The 20,748-nt window shown below is 56.0% G+C and overlaps 1 long non-coding RNA gene across 1 annotated transcript; it reads right to left on the bottom strand.

Moving 5' to 3' along the window:
* Positions 1–12,469: 12,469 nt before the first annotated feature.
* On the bottom strand, positions 12,470–16,601 carry LOC106699255. Its single transcript, XR_001350779.2, has 3 exons — positions 15,897–16,601; positions 14,467–15,324; positions 12,470–13,366 (listed from the first exon to the last, which is right to left on the bottom strand). It is a non-coding gene; the product is annotated as an uncharacterized LOC106699255 (long non-coding RNA).
* Positions 16,602–20,748: the final 4,147 nt, after the last annotated feature.

Consider the following 20,748-nt stretch of genomic DNA (forward strand, 5'->3'; position numbering starts at 1 on the left):
AACCCCTGGACACAGACAATAGTGCGGTGAAGGCCTGGGGGCGGGGGCGGGGTGGAGGGGGTCCGTAAGGGGAAAGAGGGGGACGTCTGTAATACATTCAACAATACAGATACATTTTAAGAAATGATTTAAGTGTCCGTCCAGAAGCCTCGACCTCCTGAATCTTCCCCAGGGTGTGGGTTCAGCGGGGCTGAGCCCCGGAGGCAGGTTCTGTACCACCCGCCTGCCTCGCCTCGGCCTCTCCGTCCTGGTCCCCTGGTCCGACCCTCGGAGCAGCCTCACCCCCTCCACGCCCCGAGGCCTGGGCTTGGCTAACCCCCGGTTCCCACCTCCCACAGTCACGGCCGGCGAGGAGAGCCGCCGCCATTCATCCCAGCGCCTTCGCCTGCAGGTGACCAGTTGGAGTCTCTCACAACCAGTGGGTAACAGGAGGACATCATGGGGCCCGACCTCGTGCGGGGACAGGGCGCAGGTGGCTTCTGCGCACGGGCGAGTCCCTCCTCTCTCTTCCTGCGCCTCCTGTTCAACGTGGGGCCTTTGGGCAGATCCACAAGCCGCACCTCTAGCTTTGTCAAATGCTCTGCGACACCTAAACAGGTAGCAGGTGAGCAGGTGAGCAGGTGAGCAGGTGAGCAGGTGTGCTTGGGAAGACATGGAAGGTACTTACACTCCTTTTAAAAAATATATTTTTATCGATTTCAGAGAGGAAGGGAGAGGGAGGAGAGGGATAGAAACATCAATGGAGAGAGAGAACCATGGATTGGCTGCCTCCTGCATGCCCCCGACTGGGATGGAGCCGGCAACCCAGGCATGTGTCCTGGCTGGGAATTGAACCATGACCTCCAGGTTCATAGGTCGACACCCAACCACTGAGTCGCCCCAGCGGGCAGGTACTGATGCTCTTTCAGCCGCAGCGGCGTCTCTCTCCTGTTCTCGGCCTCATTCCTGGGAACAGGGCGAAGGGTGCTCTGAAGCCAGGCGCCGGCTGATAAGGGACCCGGGAGGTTTGTGCAACGAGAAGGGCTCTCGGCACTCCCCGGAATGAAGTTATGAAAGTGGGGAGTCAGAGCTGCTGCTGCTGCGGTCCCCTCCCCCCGGCCCACGGCTGGGCTGTGCTCACGTGCAAGGGCCTGCGGCACAGGTGACTTCCCAGCTCACACCGTCCTGTGACCGCCAGGCCCAACAGCTTTCCCTGCGGCCAGAGGCCGGGAGGTGGGAGGTGGGGAGGTGGGAGGTGGGGAGGTGGGAGGTGGGGAGGTGGGAGTCAGGCACCGGCACCAGGACTGGAGCATTCCTCACCCAGGTGGTTCTTGTCACCTGGGCCAGGGAGGTGAGGTCCTGTCCTTTGGGTCACACAGCTTTGATGGCAGGAGGCCCTGGTGTCTCAGCCCCGCCTGCTTCCTCCTGGGGGACACTTCACGCTCAGCTGTGACCTCGGCCCCCGTGGCACCACATGTGACTCAGGTCTTCATCAGCACTGCTCACTGACCCACCCTGGGGCAGCCCCTGTGACAGGACCCACTCCCACCCGGGTGCTCAGGGCGTCCTGGCTCAGAACCCTCCAAGCCCTGCCCGTGCCAGCGCCCCGTCCCGGCCACACACGGGCTGGCCTTCCCCAGGCACCCACTTCAGACCTCGGGAGGAAAAGACCACAGCGCTACTTTTCACATTTCAATTAGGAAAGAAGCAAAATGGACTTGACTTTTCAGGATGATGCAGACACTGGGCCTTTCAGGCGACTGCTGCCAAGATGGGTGCTGAGTTCAGTTTGCTCTGATGCCGGGCTATTTCGGGGCCACACCTCAGCTCCTGATGACCTTCGAGACCTTTGGGGTTCGAGCCCGCCCTGCCCACCCGACTCCCCGCTCTCTCCGCGAAAGGCGAGCGTCTCCGGCATTTCCCAGACACGCCGAGCGCCCTCCTGCCCTCCTGCCGGCTCCCCGCAACCTCAGCTCAGGGCCTCCGCCTGGGCACTGTGACACTGGGGCGGATGCTTCCTTGTTGTGGGGGGCTGTCCATGCATTGTAGCAGCATCTCCACCGCACCCCAAGTCCTGACCATCGAAAATGTCTCCAGACTTTGCCAGATGTGCCCTGGTCCATAACCTCTTCTCTACGGGGAACGGCTTCTGGACGCTGGTCTTTGTAGCAAGTACTCTTCCAGGTCTCAACCCCAACGTCATCTCTATCGCGCAGCCCCTGTAGCTGCTGGCAGGGTGGGGTGTCCTCTCAATGTGGACTCCCAAGCCTTCCGGGTTTGCACCCCACTTGGTGCTTCTGAGGCAGCGCAATTGCTTGTGTGTCTTCCCTTCGCCCCGGAAGCCTGCGAACTCCGAGAGGCCCCAGCTGGTGCCTCCAAACCCATGGTCTTCAACCCGAGCCCCTGGCACCGTGTCTGACCCAGGAAAGGAGCGGAAGACATGCCGACCGAGCGGGCCACCTGGCGCCTCCTGGGATGACTCCTCGGGAAGCATCGCAACTCTGTCCTCGGCGAAGGCCGCCTGCGTCACCGCGTCGCTCGGTCCTCGCTGGAAGACCGCTTTGCCGCAGGAGTGGCCCAGACGTGCTCAGGAGAGGCAGTGGCCGCGCGGGAGCAACGGTGGCAGCTGCTGCCAGGGGAGTGTCCTTGCTCGGATTGCTAACCCTTCTCACATCTCCGTAAGCCACGCGTCAGGACTTCCATTTTACAGGCGGGGAGACCGAGGCCCTGAGAGTCCAATGCGCACACCCAGCACCCTGGTGGGCCTGGGGTGAGATCCAAGGCGTTTTGACCTCAAACTCCGTCACTGTGCTGTCTCAGATTTTCAAATTTTCATCCTTAAGGGCGACTCTTGAAAAGCGGCCGTTTGAAGTCGGCATGTCCTCAGGGCGCCGGATGAGTGGGTGCCAACACCCAGCGGCTAGCGGTGTCGCTTCTTATCACTGCGGCCAACGTCGAATGCCACCCGAGTATGGGGAGAATCATTCGGATGCGGCACCTGCATATCCAAGTATGAGAGGGTGGTTTGCATAATCCAATGATGTGGCCCCGTGAAAAGGAAGCATCGTTTAAGTAGCTTACAAAATCACTTTGAAGATGCACATTACAATCTAAAGAACCCATCGCCCGGGAGGTCTTTACAAAAAGCTACGTGGTGATTGGTGGTGGCAGCGCGGTCTCTATGACGGGCAGCATGCGCCGTGTCCCCTTCGTCATTGTCACGGCTCGGGTGGCCGCCCCCCTCACGCTGTCCCAGCCCCGGCCGCACCACTGGCTTCCCCTCGCCCGGAGCCCGTCACAGGAGCAGCCTAGAGAAAACCCTGGAATTTGCTGAAATTCTGATTTCTCTCAGCAGTTTTATAGATTTTTATAACTTTCCTTTTATTGACTATGCAAGGTTTCTGGTCCCAGCATCTGTTTGTTGCATCTGGGGAGGCAGATAAATTCCCCTTTTTATGCCACTGAAACCAAATTTAAGAGACAGACAAACACACAGGTCTTAATAGGAGGGGCAGCAGCGCATCCCTCTTCCCAGGCTGGGTGTCCTGTCTCCCTGGCCCCGTGTGGGCAGGGCGGGGGGGGGGGGGGGGGGAGGGGTGCCTGGAGCTTAGGGAAGCTGGCGAAGGCCTGCCCATCCCGCTAAGAGCCAGTGCTCCCACCACCGACAGGGGACCTGGGGATGTTGGTCATGAGCACACATTTCAGGAGGCCGCTCTGTACATGTAAAAAGCACCCTCACATCCTTTACAATTCCTCAGACTTAAAGAATCATGTGGGTCACCTAGAGACACGCTCATACATCAGGGGACTTCATTATAATAACGGCCGCGGCGCCCGGCTTCTTTAAACCTCAGCTGTTCGATCCAGCCTCTTCAGCTCCATAACTGTTTGTAAGATTAATAGACTCGGACGCGTAATTGACTCTCCCACCGGGAGGAGAAGAGAGAGCATCTGATCCAGGCCTCACAGCGGGAGCACTCCGCGAGGAGGGGATGCGCACACGGACTGTCTGAGCTGGAGGGGATGGAGGTGGGTGGGGGTCGGCCGGGAGAAGGGGGTCTGGGAGGGCCCTCGCCCTCCCCTCTCCCAGAGGCCTGGCTGGATGCTGTGGAGACAGGCTTGGTCGCAGAGTCCTTGGGCCAGGGCCAGCCCTGCAGCAAGGAGAAGGCCTGGCTGGGGAGTGGCAGCCAGGAGGCCGGGCCCCACCGGAGGGAGGAGGGAGGAAGGAGAGTGGGTCGCCCTGGGGCTTCCAGGTTGATGCTTTGGGGTCCTCGTTCCCTTTCTGGGGTCACAGGCTGTGGCACCAGGACCCTGTCTGGTAGGACATGGGACGCCTGTTTTCCAAGCAAGTACGAGCTGGTAAGGATGGGGGGGCAGGGCTTCCTAAGTGCCCAGGAACGGGGGGCCAGGGGTCACTGTGGGGCCCTGATGAGCCAGGAAATGCTTCTTTTTTTTTTTTTTTAAGTCAAGAATACAGGGGCAAGTAAGAGAATGGCTGCTTCCAGACAAATCACATGACTGCATTTTTGCTTTATGTGTAGGTGTGAGGGGAAGCTGGGGGAAAGAAAAAGGATTCCCCAGAGAAAGGGGTGAGTTATTAAGGGTATTTTCAATGAGAAGTTTACTGGGAACCAACAATCCACCTACTTATGTCCAGCAAAAAGATTAATAAAATCAACATATATATAATCCAACTCAGAACCTTTCTTTCCAAGCTGTTCATCTACCCTATTTCTGTTAAGAGAACTCCATATTCTCAGAATCTAAGGAAGGGCTGACTTTTTCACAAGAAGGACATAATGTCACCGTCCTCTCCCTTTCCACATGATTTCCCTTCCCTACTGGCAGGTCTAAGCAGTCTTCTCCCTCTCACCCCACCGTCAGCGTTTCATAAAGTCTTAGTAGATGAGCATTTGTGAAGGGAAGCTCACTCTTACAGGTGAGAGAAGATCCCAGTCCCTTCTCATTCAACCAGTCACACTGGAGTTGCAACAGGTAGGTCATTCCAAAAAGAAAAAGGAAAAGAACAAGAGAAAGAACCATTCCTTTAAGGTTTTGTTTCTCCAATTGCTACAGTCCCTGTAGAGTGGGTACAGTCCATGGTGAAGTACAGGGGCAGGGAAAACTTCAGAGAAAAGCACAGCAAAATACTAGTGTTCTGGAAGAACTGTAGTAATAAATTAGAGATTAGAATGAGATGATAAGTAGTCAATATACCCATCTCTCTCCCAATATTCTCTCTTGATGTTCTCACCATCTTTTAATGTACATAAACATGTGCATGTGGTTATGCTAGGGTGAGGTGAGAGTAGGATACAGGTGTGACAACTCATCCGAGAGGTTTTTGAGCCTGAGTCTGAGATACAACTGTTCAATGGGCTTTGCGGAGAAGAAATCTAAGAGGATGAGGTCAGAGGAATGGGATGGAAAACATACACATGGTGCAGCTTCTTCACTAAGTGAGGCAACCCGCTCTCTGGAAAAGGACTGTTAAGCCAAGACTTTCTTCCAGACCGAGGCTGACCAGATGCCGTTTAGTCCACAGGGAGTTATCCTGTGATTCTTTCAGAGTTTGAGAAGGCTTATCAGGAGCCAGGCACACATCACCTTATTCCCTGTCTCTTCTCCCCAATTTTCTCTGGGAATATTTGTGAATATTAGAGACATGGAAAGAAATAACATATTCTCCTTTTGTCTCTCCTCATGTAGGGATTTCACAATTTAACTAGGGGCCCTGTAGAATTCTTTCTCTCTCAGTGATCAACAAGAGGCAAATGTGAGTGCTTCAACCTCAACAAGTGGTCTTCGTTGAATCTACCAGAAAAAAGAAGGTGATGGAAAGCCTCTTCTTTAGGCCCTAAAAAAAAGAGAGGAGAAGAGTGCAGATTGGTTTGCCTCAGTGGATAGAGCATTGGGCTGGGGATTGAAGGGCCTGAGGTTCGATTCCAGGAGAGAGAGAGAGAGAGAGAGAGAGAGAGAGAGAGAGAGAGGCGAGGGATGCAGGAGGAGCGCCGCTGGGGAGGAGGGAGAGAAGGAGGCACTGCCTCTTTTCCTCCCTCCCTCCTCCCCAGAGGCGAGGGACGCAGGAGGCGAGGGACGCAGGAGGAAATGCTTCTTGAAGGAGTTGAAGGTCAAAGGAAAGGCCGGCCTTGAGTGGGAGGATCCCGGGGAAGAGGCTGTGACCAGTGGGAAGGGCAGAGGCCTCACCTGGGGCCAGAGGGCCGGCCCAGAGGGGCTGCAAGGAGATGCCCCAGGCCAGGGCTTGGGCGGCCTGGATGGGAACAGCACAACTAGACTTGCATCTGACTCCGCCCCTCCAGCTCGGAACTCGCTGTTTGGGGGGGCGTCTGGATTGTTCTTGCATTCATGGATGTGTGCTTCTCTCCGTTTGCCTTAAGAACTGCTTTCCTCTGAGCTGACCCCACAGGACCCGTGTGATGAAGGAAGGCAGGCGGTGAGGCGGCGCAGCTCACAGGTTTGCTGGGCGACAGCCTGGTGCAGGGGAACAGCGCGCACGGGCTTCCGGGCTCCAGCGCTATTCGGATGTGCACTCACTCTTGCTTGCGTCCCAGGAGACAGGGCAGGGGGTACTCCTAAGAGTGCATTTCACATCACAGCGCAGACACCCTCCCGCCTCCTAAACCCTCCAGTTAGTCCTTCCCATCACTTTCCGGGGAAGAGAAGCAGGCTGACAGCAGAGAATGCCTGGTATCAGTTAATTGACTCATAAGAACTATCAACCTTTTGCAGAGATTCAAACAAACAAACAACCCCCCAGCCCTGGTTGAATGGGGCCCAGGGAGTGCCAATTGTCAAGGCGATGAGATAAACCTCACTGGATAGGAATGTGGAATGTCATCCGCTTAGCATAGGAGTCAAACAATCCTGGGAGCTGACTGCCCTCCCCTCCAGGCTGCTGTGATGGGGAGTAATCAGCAGAGGCGCGGGCAGCAGCTGGAATCCCGTTAGAGCAGCGGAGCTGGGGTGTCACTGTGTCCAGCTGTCCGTCCCTGGAGCTTCAGATGGCTTTCCTCGGATGGGCGTGTTACTTCTCTTCTCTCCTCCATTTCCTGTTGTATCTCCACTTCCACCCGTGGGACAGGAAAGAAGATAAGAAAAATCTTAAGTGCCTGAAGTCACTCCCCAAATGAAGAATTCTCCTCTCTTTTTCTTTTCATTTATTTTGGTTCTGAAATCCATGGATGATTCCTTCTCTCTTGTTGCATCCTCTCCCCCCCCCTTTTTTCCCCTCAATGATTAAATATCTGAATTTCCAAATGCTCACTGAATGTCTTATTATTATTACCCTCCCCCACCCTCTTGGAAAACTGGCGGCAGGTCACGTGTAACAGCAGGGATAGATGCGACTTCACAGGAAGGACATGTGTGCTCGGTGGGAAAAAGACAAGGCATTGAAGGCATTTATTGCAAACCAGCTCTCACAACATTTATTTGAATATACTAAATTCAATTTCACATGTTCAGAACGGAATAACCCAATTTTAGCGTATTAATTAGCAATCAAAGTAGTGTTTTGTCTCATACAATGAAATAAAACAATTAGCTTCCTGAGGAAATGGGGCCGCATGGTTTTACTTTGCGAGGGTAATGAATGGCACCGAGCAAGGGAACAAGCAGGCTCGGCACGGCAGCCCTGGCTGCACAGCCTGATCTTCTGGGTCAGCGGCCAACCGGCGCTCTGCAGCTCCAAACCTTACCTGTCACGAGCCAGACTACAGGCCCGCACCCGGCCGGCCAGCCCGTGTTCCTCGGAAGGAATGCTGAGTTGAAGGAGGGGCACCCATTCCACGGCTTTCAAGGATGAGTTGAGTGTCCCAAAGCTGCCCGAGTCAATAGTCCCTCAGGTGCTTCTACCTGTGGGAGAAGTGCCAACCCTTCAGTATTTTACGTATTTGGAACTTTGAACTTGGAATACTTTGTCCCACTTCACATAACTGCATTCCGGAGGGGGGGGGGCGCGGAGAGGGAGGCTAGACTTCCAAGTGGTTGTTATAAAGCCAGGGGCATAAATATGCATGCGAGCCCATTCTAATCACAAGATGATACTTAAAAGGTTCCAACCTCTCTCACTGAGAGTTTCCAACCTGTTGGGTGACAGGAAATTGGAGCCTCTAGTCTTTCGTTGCTCAACGTTGCCTTTGATTGTCTTTTCAAAGTTTGCAAGGAAATGTTTCAGAGCCCTGGCAGGCGTTCACTCGTTCCTTCATTCGACATATAAGTAATGAGATATTTAATCACCTGTGTGCGTGTGCTGTGCAGAATGCCGTACAAAGGCACTGTGGCCAAGGCTCTGAAGGTGGAGTCATGGAGTTTTTAGATCTGAGAGCTGGAAGTAAGGCACGTAGACTGTGGGTGGCTTGTCCCACAGCACCTTGCACCAGGTAGGCGAGTGGGAATTGAGACTCTGGCCGGGTGGCTCAGTTGGTTAGAGCAATGGGTTGTCCTGATACGCCAGAGTTTTGGGTTTGATCCCTGGTCAGGGCACATGCAAGAATCAAACAATGAATGCATAAATAAGTGGAACAACAAATCTCTCTCTCTCTCTCTCTCTCTCTCTCTCTCTCTCTCCCTCTCGTCAATTAAAAAAAAAATACAGGAAATCAGGTCTGACCCCCAGGCCAGGCCTCTGACCAAAGTATAAAGGCATCTGGACCCAACATATAGCATCATCCTGGGAACGTGACCACGCAGAGTGCTTCTGGCTGTGCTTTACCACCAGGACTTGGTATTTCCATGGGGAAGGCTTCTCTGGCGCTACCAGAACCTCCAGGCTCTTAAACATGACATTACCTGCAGAATTGACTTCAGTGCCACCTGACGCGGGCAGCAAATTGCCACGCGGAGAAGAGAAGCTGTTCCCCTTTAGGGTTAATTGTCCATGAAGCCCTGCTCTCCAGGGGGAAGGGAAAAGGCGACAGACAACAAAATGGAGCCGCAGAGAGGAGACCAGCCCGGACCAGCAGCCGCGGTCTCTCTCCGTGGGTGGGGGTCCCACTCGGGCAGGCCATCCGTGGAGTTTGATGGCGTTTCTAGTTCCAAGCTAACAAAGGCAAGGCAACGTACAGATGGAAAGCCAATCTATCTTGCCCTGACCGGTTTGGCTCGGTGGATAGAGCGTCGGCCTGCGGACTCAGGGGTCCCGGGTTCGATTCCGGTTAGGGGCATGTGCCTTGGTTGCGGGTACATCCCCGGTGGGGAGTGTGCGGGAGGCAGCTGATCGATGTTTCTCTCTCATCGATGTTTCTCTTCCTTCCTCTCCCTTCCTCTCTGTAAAAAAAAAAAAAAAAAAAAATCAATAAAATATATTAAAAAAAAAAAAAAAAGAAAGCCAATGTTTCTTTGATTTCTGCTCCTGGGCTCTGGTCTCTGATGTACAGGCCGAATCTTTGGCAAGAAGGGCAGGTGGGGTCTGGGGTGGCGAGGCATGCCATCGTCCTCTGGGGTGGCACATGGTGGGAGCGCCCACGACTCGCCAGGCTAGGCTTTCTCTGAACCCCGGGGTTGGTGGACATGGTGGCGAAAGAGAACCGTGGGAAAGACAGAGGCGGACTCTGACATGCAGGGCGAGCGGGCAGTGTGCGGCGCCCCCCACAGAGCTCGACCAGGAGTTGCCTGTGCCCTCTCGCCTGGGAGGCTCGGCACGGGGCGCGGGGCGGGGGGGGGGGGGCTGCGCAAAGCGGACACATTTCCGGTGGACCGCCCCGGTCACGTGGCCGTGGGGATTCGTGGGAGGAGCGGGCACCTGGAGGCCAGTCTGGGTTTGAATCTCTGCGCCTCCACTTACCAGCTGTGGGAACTCAAGTGAGCTGACATCTCTGAGCCTCCGTCTCCTCACCTGCACACGGAAAGCAATCCTCCCACCTGGGCTCCGGGGACGGCCAGGTCAGAGGGGGTGACACCGCAGGTCTGGTCCTGGCAGCTGCCCGACCAGGTCCCCCGCCCTCAGCCCCCAAGGACAAGGTCTTCAGCTGCGTTTGAACTCACTCGCCTTGGTCACCCCCAAATGCCCAATCATCATTGATCTTATTTGCAAATCATGTCCATACATCCTTTTCTTGTGTTATTATTTTCTTGCTTGTTTTAAAAATATTTTGTTGTTTTGTTATTTTAACGTTTATTAAATAAAGCTGCCAAATTTTAATAAATTTTATGTTTTTTTTCTTCCCCATACGAGTACATGGTGATTTGAGTTTTAAAAGGACATGCTTTCCTTTTTCAACTCCCTTATCAATTCAGTATTTCATCCACCTTGGAAGCTCAGGAAGTTTGCTGAGAGACTAAGAGAATGAGCAGAAGGTCCCCCACCCAAGCCTTTTCTTTCATTCTAATTTGCTCACACTGTCTCCCCCGAACCCCAGAATTGTAGGGTCTGGCGGGACCTCTGAGGTCACCCCCTCCCTCCCCCTCCCAAAGGCCCGGGCCCAGGTGTGCCAGGGCATACTCAGTGCTAGAGGGTGTGGACCTGCGGAGACACAGAAAGGACCAGGAGGTGGCTCTGGCCTCTTCCTTGAGAAGACAGATGTCCGGGCTGGCTCACAGGTGGACGTGGGGTTTTCCGGGATGGTTCTGACTGTGCTCCCGGCTGCCCTGCTCCGTCCGGGAAGTCACTTCGCAGTTCCCGGGAGCCGTGCGCACTGCCTGGGTGTGATCCGCACTCATTGACTCTATTTGCAATGTTCACGCTCAGCATCTGGGTTCAGTGTCCCGCCTGTTCACAAACGACTGCAAACAGCAATATGCAAATGTCAATACAAGTAGATTGGGTTAGTCGCACCCGCACAGGCATCTACTTATTCACATTTACAGGTTCAACAGTCCTTCCTCTGCCCACCCCTCCATGCTGCCATTCGTGCCTGAGTGAGCCATTCCCCCTGCGTCTGCGGGGCTCCTGGGAGGACGCTGGGCCATGCCACTCACCTCAGCTCCTGGGCTAGTTCTCAGCTCGGCGTCTTCTTGCCCTCCCTTAGGAAGGCCTCGCTCCTCGCCCCGAGGTGCCCACACAGCACGCAGTGTCCCATGACGGCGTCTTTCCACGTGCAAACCAAAATCGCGCCGGCCTTGGCGGGCTGAGTCCCTTCCAAACCCCTGCTGGCCTGCTGGCCAGTCTCACCTGCCGCCCGTTTTGGCCACTGTATGGCACACAGGGCGCGGAACCGGCAGTGCTGCTAAGACCTCGGCGACCTTGTGCACCTTATTTGTAAGTTTTGGGCCCATTCACATTTCCCCTCCTCGCCGCTGTTGGAACTGCATCCTGGGTGGGAAGTCAGGCACGTGTGGGTTTCGACCCATTTTCCTTCTGCTGACGAGATGTCAGAGGAACCACGCCTGGGGGTGGGAAAGGGGCGGCTACATTCCTGGAGAATCAGGATTTACGTAGTTTCACTTTAAATAACACACTCTTTTCTTAAAAAAAAAAAAAAAAGGAAGAAACAAACATCAGAGCTGGATGAGACCTGGGAGGGCTCCTGGCCAGCCCCCTCCTTCCCGGGTTGGGGTCATGGTGCAGAGCACCTGGGACTGGCCACGCTCTCCTGGCGGGCGTGGGTCCTGGCCTCCCGACTCAGTTTCGTGGGGGACTCTGTTTTTTTTTTTGTGTGTGTGTTTTAAGATGCTCTCAGCGGCCAGAGGTGTGATGTTGGGGCAAAGAAGTCAGTAACTGTATTATAGCTCGGAGTGTCACATAAAGCTCCACGCATCCTTGCTGACATACATGAATACGTAAATGGAAGAACAGAGACTAATATTTCTTCCAGAAGAATCCCAAATAAGTTATGTAGAACCTCCCCACCCCCACCCCATCTGCCCTTGAGTGTGGCTGGACTTAGTGACTTGCTTCCGAAGAATAGTGTGTGTGTGTGTGTGTGTGTGTGTGTGTGTTGGCATGTGTGCGTGCATGGGGAGGAACTTTACACTGGATAAACCAGTTAAACATGACCTTGGTCAGGTGATCAAGTGAATGTCATCATTGATATGTCATGTAGATAGTGTGTGGTCTTGACATGTCTGTGGTCTTCCTGCTACTCCCACAGCCATTAACTGTGATCATGAGAAAAGTATCAGGAAAAACAAAACTAAGGGGCAGTTTACAAATAACTGACCAGCAGTCCTCCAAACGGTCAAGCCCTCAGGCCACCCTGGGAAACTGACAGAGCAGAGGAGGCTCAGGAGGAATCCTGACAACCCAATGGTACCATCTTTGCAACTTTTCTGTATAAGATGATTCCTGTCCCAAGTTATTAAAAAATAAGACAAAGGAAGATCCGTAACATCGAAAGTAATGTTCAGGAGACAAGAACGAGACATCTGTGATTTTTTGCCAGTGGCCTCTGACCGTTAGTCTCAGCCCAATAATCAGCATTTCTTTTTCTTTTTAAAAATACATTTTTATTGATTTCAGAGAGGAAGGGAGCGGGAGAGAGAGACAGAAACATCAATGATGAGAGGGAATCATTGATCGGCTGCCTCCTGCACGCCCCCCTACTGGGGACCAAGCCTGCAACCTGGGCATGTGCCCTGACTGGGAATCAAACCATGACCTCCTGGTTCATAGGTCGATGCTCAACCACTGAGCCGTGCCGGCCGGGCAAGAAATTCCACTAGTATTTGAAGCCAAACATCACTAACGTCAAGATCCGCCTTATTTCCCTCATGTTACAATTGCTCCTCTTTCTCAGTGATCATATTCCGGTTACCTGTGACATCTCTCCCCTCCTTCCATCTCCATCCACAAGGTGGGTGGTCCAAACTTCTAGATGCGCCCCTTGCCCTCCCCATCCTGCACCCACAGACCTGCAGGCCAACGGACCATTGTCCTCGGAAGCCTCGGTGTCTCTCATCTCGTTGAAAAGAAACATACAACTCTGAATTATGATCTTCACAGCTCCTTCCTCCCCCCGCCCCCCGGCCCCACCCAAGGGTCCCTTCCACCTGGAGGGCCACCCGGCTGCTCCGTGTCCCCGCAGGTCCACGCATGTGCAGGGCTGGGCCTCAGCCCTGCGCCCAGCGGTTCCCTGCAGCGTGTTCTTGGGCCGGGCGTCTCCCTGCTGGACACCCACCCACATTCCTCCCACACTCACACCGCCTCTGAGTGTCTGAGTCAGTCCCTGCAGGACGCCAGCCCCCCCCGGCGGGTGCAGGGACGCCTCACATGTGTGAACAGCTACAAAACGAATCTGCATTCTTCTGCTCAGTGACTCCTGCTTGCTGGACTTGACTTGAAGCTAAGCATTTTGGGTTCCGGCTCTGGGTCCTTTAAGAAGTTCTTATGTTGTTTAAATACATGGCGGTAGGGAAGGTGTCCTTTGCACACGTTTGTTCTGTCCGTGTGTGTGCAGATGGGGGAAGTGTTGGTCGGACATATGCGTGCCTGATGAGACACACCGTGTGGCTCTTTACCTGCCCTCCCCGGCGGGAGCCCTCTGCCCACCCCGCCAGGGGCCTTGTCCCCACCTGGCCTCGGTCGCCCAGCCTCATCGGGGCCGAGTCCACCCGCCTGAGACCCCCGTCAGCCTGAGTCACTGCCACAGACGCCTGGGCCCCCAGCGGCTCCCTGAAGTGGAGACGCAGGATCCACATGACCCGCGAGTCCCTGGCGCCATCGCAGAGCTGTAATTCCCCAGCACAGCGTGCACTCGGCCAACCCAACCCCATTCAGAACCCTCCTCTCCGCACGGAAGGAAGCGCCAACCAGTCTCCTTCCTGCCAGACCCATCTGCTCTCCTACTTCAGCATCGCCCTCCGGTCCTCCCGCCTGTCTGTCCCTCTCCAGTGTCCACGTGGCCCAGCCCCGGTCTTTCCCCACCGCCCGCCTGGGCTGCGCCTGCTGGGCAGGAGGTCGGGGCGAGTGGGAAGGGAGCCCAGCCACCTCCGGCCTGCACGGTGCCGCCGGGGATGGCCGTGCTGTCCTGTGTGTGTGTGTGCGTGTGTGCATGTGTGAGAGTAGGTTTGTGAGTGTGCATTTGTGAGTGTGTGTGTATGTGTGAGTGATAAGTTTGTGTGAAGGTGTGTGTGCTAAGTATGTGTGTTGTGTACATTTGTGATGTGTGTTTATAGGCATGAGTGGTATGTTTGTGTGTGCATGTGCGGTGTGTGCATGTGCGGTGTGTGCATGTGCTGTGGGTGTGTGTGCACATGTGCTGTGTGTGCGTGTGCTGTGTGTGCACGTTCTGTGTGTGTGTGTGTGCTGTGCATGTGCGTGTGCTGCATGTAGAGAATCAGCCAGCAGCCCCAGAGGCCTCGCTCCCAGCCAGGAGCAGAGGGTGGCGGTGGTGCAGAGTGAGGCGGGGGAGAGGGCTGGGCTGCCGTCTGCAGACGCGCACACTTCCTTTCACGGCGGCCACACAGGGGAACTGCCCGGCTGAGGCCTGGCCGTGGTCGGGAGTCTGGCCCCACACCCACACGTGCTTTGCCCTTCTCCCTCCTGTCGGCAGCACGGCCACCTCCCCCCGGGAGCCTCGAGTTTCTCACGTGTAGAATGGTGACACTGCCACCACAGAGCGGGCACAGCCTGCACGAGGCCTGGACGAGAGGGTAGGAGCAGGTGCGCGCTCTGTGGCCCAAGGGCTTGAACACTGGGGAGTGGTCTCGTGGGTCCTGCGGCGTCTGTACCCTCCTCTGCCTCGTGGATACCACGTGTGGAACTGCAGATGGGCCGCTTCTGTCTCCGTGGAAGGGAAGACATGGGCAGAGGGAGGCAGGCCTGGGGTTTAGCGGTCTGCCCATGCTAGGCTGGCTCGCTGCGCCCCTAGCTCCCGCTTCCGGGCCAGCTGACCTCTGGGCTCCAGGGGCAGCGTCTTGCTCTGATTCGCCTCTGGATATCTTGACTTATTGGCTTTGGATTGATCTATCGATTTAATAACAGTCATTCATCACTGCCACTGGGTCAGGATAAAGCACCAATTTATCTGCAGTTTGGCTGATGTCATCGATAATGGATGTCTTGCTGGTTCTGGGGTGAGTCACTCCCATGGCGCAGTCACAGGAGGCCTGTCCCTTCCCGGCTCCGGTCTCTGCACATGACGAATGGCGCTCCGGTCAGCGGGATCCTGTCCACCTGGCTCTTCATTACTCGGGCGTGACGGTCACCTGAACTCGCCATCTTGGCGATGACTTTGCCAATTGCTCCTGGGGGGGTGCTGCGGGGGGGGGGGGGGCTGCGTGCAAGGCGGAGCGGAAGGGGGGACACTGGCTGCAGTCCGTGCCTCTGGCCTCTTCCGCTGCCTCCGCCCCGCTGGACGGCTGAGTAAGCCTCCTCCTGCCGATGCCCATGGTTGAGAAATGGTGGAGACGGGTCATCAGCAAGTGGAGATTCACTTCCTCCCGACGCTGGCAGCCAGGCAGGAGGTTAAAAATAACAAATATAATAAATAAACACAAGGGAGCTGCACGTCGCACTGAAGAGCCTACAAATGCCCTTATGGTGAAGATTCTTGCGCACAGTGTACAGAGCACACGCACCGCACACGGATACGAGCTGGTGCTCGCCACATGCACACGCACCACACACGGATGTGAGCTGGTGCACACCACATGCACACATGACCACACAGATGTGAGCTGGTGCATGCTGCATGCACACACACCTCACACAGATGTGAGCTGGTGCTCGCCACATGCACACATGACCACACACAGATGTGAGGTGGTGCCTGCTGCATGCACACACACCACACACGGATGTGAGCTGGTGCACACCACATGCACACACAACCACACATGGATACGAGCTGGTGCACGCCGCATGCACACGTGACCACACACAGATGCGAGGTGGTGCCTGCTGCATGCACACGCGAGCCCTGAGGCCGGCTTTGTTACTCAGCCCCCCACCCACCACGTTTCCAGGAGTGAGTGGCCCCCACGCCCAGTGCCACCAGGTCTGGAGGAGTTCGCAGTACCTCGTGCTCCTGAGCACTGGGCTCCGGATCTCAGGGTCTGTCCCCGGCTCCTGCGGGGGCTGCCAGGCTGGGCACTCCATGCCAGCTCTGCGTGCGCTTTGGGGAAATGAAAGTCGGCTTCCCAAGAACGAGAAAAAAGGAAATGAATCTAGCAAGCTGCGCCCCTTTCCTCACCCTCCGCACCGGGCGTGCTGCCCCAGGCACCGTCTACACCCCGGCGTGTTGCTGCAAGACAAGCTCCTGCATCTGGCCCGTGTTTTCTGCCCGTCAGACCCTCGTCTGTGAACCATGGGGAGGAAACACGGGTGTGAGTGTCTGCGTCCCCCTTGGCCCCGCGCAGACAGCACCAGAGGAGCAGCATCAGCGCTTCTCAGGGGCAAAATCCTGGCCCGGAGACACTTCCTCAAAAGGGCCCCCCATCCTGCGACGCCGAAGGCCGAGGCCACCCTCAGCCCCTGTGCCCCCAAAGACCACGTTCGACCCCTCATGTTTTCTCTCCCGCACCATGTCAGCCTCCTGCGCCGGGAAGAAGGCCCCTCCTCGGATAATTACTTATGGCAGCTACTTACGGCCTCCGTGGCCATAATCAGAAACTTCGCCTCATCACCCTTCACCAAGGGGACCTCTGTCATTATAAATTCTGATTCCTGCTGGCCTGAAAGAAACTTAGAAATGAATGAAATGTTCTTCCCAGCCTTCATTTAGGCTCCATAACCATTTTTTTACTCTGAAAAAAAAAATCCCTTAATAATTATATAAAGAGTTGTTAATATTTCACACCCTCACATTCCAGACATTTCTATGCAAATTGCAGCAGATGAGCTATGCACATTCCCACAGGCGCCGGCCTCCGCAGCTGTGGACATGAACCCGCAGGCTTCATGACCAGGCGCCTTGCCCCCCGGGCTCCGGGCGGGCGGCTCACGTCTGGCTTCAGGTGCTCGGACGGTGCCCACCTCCTGCTGCCCCACCAGGCTGCATCCTGCTCTCCCCCCCCCCCTCATGGCCTCCCCCCAAACCCCACACCTTGGAGCTCTTCTGGGAAAAGAGGGTGAAGTCCAGGCTGGAATTCCTGGTGGAAGAGGCGTAGAAAGGGCCTGGGGTCCCGTTTACCAAATGTTCCCTTGATGTTTCTCACCTGGGTTTTGCTAACAGGGTTTTGGAATGTGAGTGCGCCTCACTTTTGCTCCGAGGGAGTCACAGGGAATTAAAGCGAAGGGGTGGCCTGAAATTCGTTTATTTTCGTTAGAAAACGATCCCTCCTTTGCCAAGGCCTTGCCCTGCAGTGGCGTTAATGGCGTATGATGAACCCCAGGGCGCTGACGATGTCATTTCTAAGAATTCTTTCACCACAGGCATTTCCAGGGGAAGGAAGTCTGAGCCCCGAGCCTTAGGCTGTGGCAGCTCCTTCTCCGAGGAAGCTGGGCGCAGGGGTTCCCGGGGCCTGCGAACTGAACAGCCTGATGGAGAGGGGACCCTCCATGACCAGGCGGCTCAGGGCGCCCAGGGGCGGGTGTCATTCTGATACTCGAGGTGGCGCAGGGCCACGGACAGGCGCGCCCTGTTCCAGGGAGGGAAAGATTGCTTCGGGTCAGGGACGGATCGGAGGAGCCAGGCCTTGAGGACTCGGCTGCCTGGAGCCGGGGGAGAACCTTCTACAGGGAACAATGGACAAGGGCCGGAGGCAGGCAGCACACAATGGGTCCCTGTGTGGAACTGCCGAGGCTGCAGGCGGCCATTCTTGCACAAAATTGGCTGAATTCTTGCACAAAAGACCCCACACATGAAGAGTGGAGAATGGGAGCTATTCTTCTATCTCAGCAATGTCACTTTCGTAAACATTTCCTTTGCACAGCGTGGGGCGGAGTGGGTTTATGCTTCGGCACCTTTTTGCAGCCCCACGGACCTGCCTTTACATCCAACCATCAGGGCCCGGCTCAGCCTCTCAGGCACGTTCACTCTCGGCCCGAACGTGGACGCAGCACCGGTTCCCGAAAGAGCCCGGGAGGGTCCTTCCCAGAACATTCCGGAGGAGCCTGGGCGTGTCTCCGTGCCCCTCCAGGGAGAGGCGCTGGGGAAGCAGCACGAGGCGCCAGAGGTTCTTAGCGGCCGACCCGTCACCCATCCCCCCACACGGAACCTGCCTGTGTTCAGTCCTCCAGCCCCCCCCCCCCCCCGGGGTCTCGCTGGGGCATAGACTTTCACAGCTCATATATGTATTTTATTATTGATTCCAGAGAGGAAGGGAGAGGGAGAGAGAGAGACATCAATGATGAGGGAGAATCATTGATCAGCTGCCTCCTGCACGCCCCGCACTGGGGATGGAGCCCACAACCTGGGCGTGTGCCCTGACTGGGAATCAAACTGTGACCTCCTGGTTCATAGCTCGACGCTCACCCACTGAGCCACACTGGCCAGGCTAGCTTAAAAAAGAGCAGCCGGAGGCACCCACATTCCTTGGCGTGTGGGTCCCTCCTTCGTCTTCAAAAGCTTTGCTCCAGCTTCTGCTCTGTGGTCCCATCTCCTGTGACTGTGACCTTCCAGCCTCTGTCATCCAGACCCTGGGGATGAGATGCCGCCCCTGGGTTACCCAGGATCCTCTCCTCTCCAGGTTCTTCACCGGCCAGCAGAACCCCCCTGCCCCGGGGGGAGATATTCCCGGGTTCAGGGACAAGGAGGTGGATGTCTTTGCTTGGGGGCAGGGCATGGTTCTCTCTACCACACACAGCAAAAAATAAATAAAAAATGTTCTATTTAAACAAATTTTGGAAATGTTGGGTTAAGAACGTTAAATAGGCATTGGTTTGCTTTTATTGCAGAACTCTTTGGAGGTTTTACTTGGCTAATGCATTTTATAGAATCCAAGGAAAAGGAAGAACTTTGTTTAGGATGCAGTATTTCCCAAACTTGTCTGACCAGAGACGCTCCCCTTTTCCATGGAAACATTTCAGGACGAGGGGGGGACGGGCTCAGGAGGCACAGTGGAGCCCAGTGGGGAAGACAGGTCCCCGAGGAGGCTCTCGTCGGACTGTGATTTCACAGGGATCGCGCTCTCCCTCCCTGCAGGCCCCCGCCCTCCCTCGCGTGCTCTGTGTGGGGAAGCGGGTTCCTCATTTACCATCTGAAATTCCATCTTGCAGATGTCCGCCTAGGATGGGGTCGACCTGAACTTCGCCCTCAGGGCAGATAAGAAGTCAGTCCTTTCTTCTTCATTCATCCTCTCCCCCCTTCCCTACACCCACCCCCCATCAGCAGGGGACCCCACACCCACATTCTCCCCGCGGCCTTCACCAGCCCCAGTCCCCTGTCCAGCCCCTCTGCCAATGTCACTGGGAATCTGGCTAGAACCACAAACAGCTGCCTCCCAAAAATACCCCCAGAATCTCCCTCCGCCGTGTGGAGGTCAGGAAGGTCACAGGAAGCAGGGCTATCGGGGAGGGTGGAGCGGGAGGCGCACTGTGAGTCACTGGGCAAGTGATGCCTGAATATTCGAGGCCTTGGGGTTGGGGAGCAGGCGGCATGGGCAGCGCTTCTGTTCATCGCTGGGTGAATTGATGGAGTTTTTCCAAGTTCGTGGCAGAGCCGGGAGGCAACCCCATGGTGCCTCGAAGCTCCCCATTACACCTCTGCCGGGTGCAGTGCCAGCCTGCCCGGCTCCTGCGAGTTCTTTTTAAAAAAATATATTTCTATTGATTTCAGAGAGGAAGGCAGAGGGAGAGGGAGAGAGAGAGAAACATCAACGATGAGAAAGAACCACGGGTCAGCTGCCTCCTGCACGCGCCCCACTGGGGGTCGAGCCCACAACCCGGGCCTGTGCCCTGACCGGGGATCGAACCGTGACCTCCTGGTTCATAGATCGACGCTCAACCACTGAGCCAGCCGGTGGGCTCCTGTGTGTTCTAATGCCAAGACACACATGTCCCAGCCCGGCCTATTGCCCCCTCCACTCCGTCCGTCTCCCTCCACGGTCTTTGCGAGCGGAGCCCTGGACCAGGAGGGCTGGAGGCGGGACCGCTTCCCCGTCGAGCACTTATCGGCCTGTTTATAGCTCCGGCGAGGGATTCGGAGTTGGAAGTGTTCCATCCAAGGACCATATCAGCGAGTCCTCAGAGAAAATCTCCCACAAAGCTTTTGAGCTCGTAACCACTTGGCTGTGTTATGAGCTTCTAGCGTGTTAACATTTGTAAAATAAGAGCAGTCCGCGGCGGGCGCTCGGGTTCCCAGGCGGTCCATTCCCCCCCCGGAAGCTTCCCCCTCAGTGCCGGCCCGGGGCCAGGTCCGCGCAGGCCGAGTGGGCCCGGCCCTGCTCCTGCCGCTGGGCCTCGGCCCTGGTCAGACTTCGGCTGCTCCTTGGGCTCGCTGGGCAGCCTCTGGGAGGACGCTTTGGAGATAACAGCAGGGCTGGCCTGCCCCGGCGTCAGGAGCAGCGCTGGTGCCGGTCCAAACCCACAGGGCCTGACAGCTGGGGCCTGGGAGGCAGCGGAGGGGGGGGGGGTTGGAGGGGAGGGGCCCGGGGGGAGGAGGGAAGTGTGTGGCCCCCGGAGAAGGGACACCCCCTGTGCTGAGTTCAAATCAGAAGAAAGACATTTTGAGAAAGTTTTCTGTTGTATAGTTTTAACAGGGAAAGTAAGCAGGTCAGGGTATTTCTGAAGCTGGAGGGCACCGTTGGGTTTACGATGGGTTTTCTCCGGGGTCCCCCTAGAAGAAACTCAGGAGTGAAAAGCACCCCTGGGCTTGTCTTTGTTTCTGTGCCTCCCTTCCCCCCCCCTCCCTCTCGCGGCCAGGCCCCTGACATCAGCCCTTATTTTAAGGATGTTTTGATGTGACATGGTGGAACAGGTTGCTGAGACCG

Source organism: Myotis lucifugus, unplaced genomic scaffold (assembly GCF_000147115.1).
Source record: "Myotis lucifugus unplaced genomic scaffold, Myoluc2.0 scaffold_348, whole genome shotgun sequence".
NCBI lineage: Eukaryota > Metazoa > Chordata > Mammalia > Chiroptera > Vespertilionidae > Myotis > Myotis lucifugus.